Source organism: Sinohyriopsis cumingii, unplaced genomic scaffold (genome assembly GCF_028554795.1).
Source record: "Sinohyriopsis cumingii isolate HCF-2022 unplaced genomic scaffold, ASM2855479v2 utg000663l, whole genome shotgun sequence".
NCBI lineage: Eukaryota > Metazoa > Mollusca > Bivalvia > Unionida > Unionidae > Sinohyriopsis > Sinohyriopsis cumingii.
Genome location: NW_028315922.1, coordinates 2,055,514 through 2,062,536, shown reverse-complemented (window position 1 = coordinate 2,062,536; position 7,023 = coordinate 2,055,514).

Here is a 7,023-nt window from a genome sequence, read left to right as displayed (position 1 = left end):
ACAAGGAACTGTAGACTTCAACACTACAGATCTAGCGTATGTCACCGTCTTCGATCTTATATTCTTCGTAGGGATTCGAACGTGAAATCAGTACAACATTTTGTTATTAGGACTACTAAAATTTTATTCTCGATTTATATTTGAATCATTTTTGGATTTGATTATACAAAACCAGAATTTCATATTTATTTCTTCATTTGACAGAATTATACAGATAAATAAATTATTGTATTTTTAAAAGCTTGTCGTTTTCACTCTTTCTTGTGTTACTGTTTATTCGAGACTAAACAATTGACATAAGAAATTGAGGGCTCTTCCGGGATACTTTTGAATTTTTGGAAGGAATATTTCAGAAAACTTTGTTTTTGAAATTTGAATTCCCCATGTTTTTGAAATCTTAGTGAAATCGGCAAAATTTTTCTACAATATCGTCAAATGTAGACATCTATCTTTCAAATCCTAACAAGGAACAATTAGGTCTTTTCAAAAAAGATGATTTGATTCAACTTGCCAGAAAATACGATCTTTCTGAAGTAAAGGTTTCCTTAACGAATCAGGAAATAAGAAATATGTTGGAATAGTATTTGTAGAAAAGAATGCTTTGGATCAAAGTGCTTTGGTTTCGGTCAGTAGGTCTGTATCAGACTATGACACAAAAATGAAGGAATTAGAATTAAAATAAAAGAAAGAACTGGATTTGAGGAAGCTGGAGCTTTAGAAACATAAAGAAGAAAAAAACAAATGCAAATACAGTTGCAATTAGGAAAAGAAAAAGAACAAATGAAATTGGAGAAAGAGAAAGAACAAATGAAATTGGAGAACGAAAAACACAAATGAAATTGGAGAAAGAAAAAAGAACAAATACAATTACAAGAAAACCAAATGCAGTTACAATATGAGAAAGAGGAGCGAGAGAGAGACAGGAAAGAGAAAAACAAAAACAAATGCATTTACAAGCAGAAGAAAAAGAGAAAGAAAGACAAATGCAGTTACAAAAAGAACAAATGCAAATGCAAAGAGAGAAAGAAGAGAGAATATCAATGTAGAATGAAAGAAATGGAACTGACAAGTGAAAAGCGCATTCATACTTCAAATCCAAATTTAAGTTTTGATCTTGCAAAGAATATTAGATTAGTGCCCCCTTTCAGAGAAAAAGAAGTAGACAAATATTTTCATTATTTTCAAGATTTTGCTGAAAATGTGAAATGGCCAAGGGAGCATTGGACTCAATTATTACAACGTGTACTCACTGGTAAAGCTAGTTATATTTACCGTTCACTGTCAGCTCAACAAAGTGGTGACTGTGATACGGTCAAAGAATGCATCTTAAGAGGTAATGAGTTAGTCCCTGAAGCTTATCGGCAAAAATTCAGAAACTATAGAAAAGAAGCTAGACAAACGCATGTTGAATTTGCTAGAGAAAAAGAGCAGTTATTTGATAGATGGTGCTTAGGCACGAAAGTTGAACAAGATTGTGAAAGTTTTAAACTACTTATATTACTTGAAGAGTTCAAAAACTGTGTACATAGTGAAATCAAGTCTTATCTTGATGAACATCAGATTGAAACCTTGGAAGATCCTACTCGTGCTGCTGATGAGTATTTTTTAACTCATAAAGTTTCTTTGGTAAAGATGACTTCTACTCAACAGTCTTTTGGCAGCAAAGTATCTCAGCCCAGTACAAGCCCTTCCAAAATTCAAACTGGCACAACTTCTAAAACTTCGGAGAAGCTTGATTCAAGATCCTTGTCTCCTCCTACGTGTACCAATCGCAAGAAAAAAGTACACCTTATTTCGTATTGCTTCAAATTGAAAAATAGGCATCAGAATCAAGACAGACCTATTCCAAATGCTCTTATGTCTAAGAGGTCATGGTCACGATCATGTATTGAAAGCAATACGTTTGTTGGGTCTCATAAACACCAGTCTGATTTGATTATGGAGAATTATGCACCATTCATATCCAAGGGTTCTGTATCACTTTTGGGTGATTCGGCCAATCATATCCCTATTACAATTTTAAGGGACACAACCGCTTCTCAAAGTCTTTTATTGTCAGGTACTTTGCCTTTTTCTAAGAAGTTTTCTTCTAATTAGAGTGTTCTTATTCGGGGAGTAGAATGGGGCTTCGTTGACGTTCCTCTCCATTGTGTAAATATTTCTCAGGACCCGTGACAGTCGGAGCGGTCTCTGTTTTACCCGTTGAGGGCATTCATTTATTACTAATCAACGACCTAGCTGGAGACAAGGTTGTGGTTAATTCACTTGTAAATGACAGGCCTTGCTTGGATCAGAAAGTCGATCCAATTGAAAAAGAATTCCCTGATTTTTTTTTCCAGCTTGTGCAGTTACCAGAGCTATGGCAAAGAAAGGTCTTGAGAATGATGTTGATAAGGAAAGCATCCCTTTAGCTGACACATGTATTGGTCAGGCTTTTGATGAGGTCACTTTCATTCCTTGTTTGGATCAATCAGAAGGTATTGATCACAGTGGTCCTCTTTTACCGATTCATTCTCAAACTTATAATCAGTGTGAAAAGCGACAATCACTTGTCGTTGAACAGAAAAAAGATCCTGAGATCTGTTTGTTTCAGAAGGCCATTAGTGAAACTGAAGATTCTGAAGTTCCTGTCTGTTATTTCATTAAAAATGGAATTCTTATGAGAAAATTGAGATCTCTCGAGGTAGCTGCTGATGACGAATGGTCAGTGAACTATCAAATTGTTGTTCCTAAACCTTACAGACAGTAACTACTTAGTCTGGCCCATGAAACTCCATTGGCTGGTCATTTAGGGATATATAAAACTTATCACAAGATCTTAACTCACTTGTACTGCCTAAAAATCAAGAGTGATGATGGTAAATACTGTAGATCTTGTCATACCTGTCAAATGGTAGGAAAAGCAAATCTGAAAAATCCCATGGCTCATCTACAACCTATTTCTGCCTTTGACGAACCATTCAGTAGAATTATGGTAGATTTTGTTGGTACTTACCTAAGACCAAGTCAGGTAACCAATACTTGTTGATCATTATATTTGCGTCAACAAGGTTTCCAGAGGCAATTCCCTTGAGGAATTTAAAATCTAAAATAATAGTAAAAGCTTTGATAATGTCTTTCACTCAGTTTGGCCTTTCTAACTCTATCCAATCTTGTCAAGGGTCAAATTTTAGGTCTGGAACTTTCCAGCTTATATTGCTTGAATTTGGCATTCAGCAATTCAAGTCAAAAGTGAAGTTATGGTTTGACAGAGCTTTAATGGAGAGAACGTTTGAGTTTGGTAATAACGGGGTTCTGTCTCTCTTGCTCATTCTTCAAAATTGTTCTTCAGTTTAGATATTACGGCCCTTACAAAGTTAAGAAGAAAATGAAGGAGTTAAATTATAATATTAGTGCTCCTCAGATCTAAATAAATTATAGGAGTGCCAGTATATTGAAAGAGATAGCCAGATTAAACATGCAGTTAATTTAGTTGTACCTGTCCCACTCGGTTAAGATTTAGATTTATCAATTTTTATTTTAAAATGATTGATTGTTGTCGAGGTCATGATGGGACTACTAATTTAAGATGTAAACTATTTTTTCTTAGAATAAAATGATTGGTTTTCGTCAGGGCCACACTGTGTGTACGTGATCTTTAACAAGTAAATAATTTCGACGAGGTTCTGGAAAATGATCACATGGCCTCCTTTTGCGTTTTAGAATACGATATAACCTTTCTTTCGGAGAGATATTCTCATTAATTGGGCTCTTACACTGGAAGTTGTACGTTGTGCTGTTTGCAGTTATTTCAAATTACTTGAATTCAGAAGGATTAATTCTTTTTTTTCTGGAAAATACGTCTTCATATGAAATTGCTGATCAAGGACAGCTTTTATACAAATTTATTCAGATTTCCCAAACCGGAGTGGTATTTCTTGTTTCTACAAGGTACTGTGGACTTCAATACTACAGATTACAGCATACGTCATCGTCTTTCATCTTAGATTCTTCGTCGGGACTCGAACTTGAAATCATTATAACATTTTATTATTAGGACTCCTAAAATTTTATTCGTGGATTATTCTTGGATTATTTTTGGATTTGATTCCTGAAACCTAAGTTTATATTTTTTCATTTTTAAAAAATTTGTCGAGGGAAATAAATTATTATATTTTTTTCAAAGCTTGTTGTTTTCACTCTTTTTTGTGTTACTGTATATTCGAGCCTAAACACGTAACAGAAGAGTGCAAACTGTGTTATTGCCCAGAATGAAGAAATCATTGTGCTTTAGACCTAAAGTTCAAAGTGACCTTTAAGAGTGAGAGTAAGGACAAGTCATGCAGCACTAATCAGAGGTGGGAAGAAGAGAAAGACATGCCGTGCAGCCTGAAGACAACTTAGATGGCTAAACTCTGCATGCTTGAAACAAGGCGAGCAAATATGAGCCAATAGTTTTCTTTATGTCATGCAAAAAAGTATTGATATACAGTGAAGCGTGTTTGATAATTTGCAAATATCGTTTGCACAAGTTAGTGAATGGATTCTTCCATTGAAGGACTATATATTTTACAAAAAGGTGCATGTTTGAAATGTTTTAATTTTGGTAACGACGGACACCCCATTTAATTTGATAAAGTCCGTGAACACACGTATCATTGAAAATATAGAGGCCACCTCTTTTATATGGCAACCTTTACGAACACCAAATATAATACATGTCATCATCTATTGCGTCTTCATCATAGGGTACCTTTTTATAAGGTGCAAAAATTATCTTTTAAGCGACAAATCACTGTATTTAATGATGCAGAGTTATTGGTTTAGGAATTAAAGCAACCATATTTATCAATATACGTGCAATGATGTCAATAAATTCATGTGGTGTAATTTCAATTCGTGTGACCATCTAAATATAAACTTGCTAAACATGGGTAGGCAAGAAGTGTTCAACAAAAGTTGCATAAAAAACAAATATGTAACATAAAGATCAAATTACCCTTTGTACAATACAAGTAAAACTAATTACAAGTTTTAAAGTACAAATAGATAACAAATAAGGCCGTACCATCTTACTTTGGGGTGTAGTGATTAGACCATATTATGTAGCCAGATTGCAGTTAAAATAGCAAGAACAAAGATTACACGTGTGCAAAATTAATATGTCTACTTGCCTTAAAATAATGAATATACTTTTATTCTTCTGTTTTAAATTTGACACATGCCTTAAAGAGTATTTTGAAAACCCCAAAATATGATACGATAATATTTTATTAGTAATATAACGATATACATCAGATCTTAAATAATCCTAAAATATCTTATTCGCCCAGAATTTAAAATGACGTGAAGGCATACAAGAAAAATAAATTTCCTTCAAATTTTATATAACAGTCTTGGTAATAAGTTTAATTGTCCATGACGCTGGGTATTCAATTTTCCTTTATTTAACACAGAGGAGGCGAATACTGCAAATGATTTCTGTAAAAAGGATTTTACCTGATGTAACGAAAATTTTCAAATTCCTTTAATTCTCTCAAGAACTTGTATGCATTCCTTGAGCAATTGAATGCCTAAGCTTACATCTTTCATCACGCAGTATGTATTACGAAAAAGTAATGAATACTTATCTATGGATTACACTATATACACATGCAGCATCTGCTTATGATTGTGAAACTTTTCCTCTGCAAAGAAATAGCTGCATACATTTACGCACAAAATTACACAAGTGTGCTGGCTAATTTTACAATGCAACATGTACAAACACTGGGGCACCTATTTCCAAGTCGGACCTGCAAATATTGATATCTGACGTAATTACATAATGTGTTAAACATTTAAAAGTTAAAATTCCATGTTATATGGATTTTAGCTTTAAAGATTTTTATACTACGTACATGCTGTGATTTTGTATTCTCAATATCTAAAACAAAACCCAGAGAATTAAAGATGTGGACAGGTACAGGCTGATGATACTTTTCCTACAAATTTTGCAGGTACACCACAGCCTTATCTTTTTGGTGTCGGAGCCAGGTCTAAGGTAGCTTAGTGGTTATCATCCAACACCTGACATATCACGTGTGAAAAATGTAGGTAGATGTGTTGTGAGAGACAGTACTGCCGGTAATGAATGTAATAGCTTTTGTGTGGAATTTGTACTGTCTCGTAATGCGTTATTCATAATATCCTAAAGACGGTAGTTAAAGTCAGAATTTTCAATAATGTTTAAATAGACTAAATGAGGCATATGATTTGGCTGTTGATTACATTTCAAAATTATCAACCATCCAATTAGACATATCTACATATGCAAGTGAATAGGACTGTTTCCGTTTACAATTATTTGTCATCTAGAAGATTATTTTCATTACTTGGCTTGTTTGTTGTGTAAATATCTTCATATGCAGTCAGGGGTTTCTATTGAATACAATTTCACGACATGCTCAAAGGGTACTGTTGTGACCCTATGGTCCTAAACTAGTAACGGAAAAAGAGCAAAAACCAAGTGTTGTAAAATTCAACACATATTTTATTTGCCTAAAACGGAATTAGAAAATGTAGAAATTGATTATAGTATTATTAATTATATCCTCGACTGTCCATAAAGTTGTATCACCACTCCAAAAAATAGAGTAATCCAAATGATTTAAAGTGGTGTTACGAATGAATTCCACTCTACTATGTTGATTTACCAATAGCCTTGAATCTTGTTCATATGTTAACAATTGATGCATCACATTGATATGATCCAACACGTATATAAATGAATTCACAGTAATTCCCAAAGAGTTAATTAGTTCTAATGTTTATGTTCAGCTTGTAATTCCAATGAATAATTGAAATAAATACATCCTCTCAAGTGAGCACAATAATTGAACACAACTAAAGGAATGTCTCCATTGCATATTTTTAAGGTAGGAATAATACTTTTGTTTCTCTCCTTTATATAAAAGACACAATTTCAGACTGAGGATGAGGGTCTAATATTCTTGTCCTGAATAGTCCACTTGTCAAATAGGTTGGATTATTTAACAGCCAACA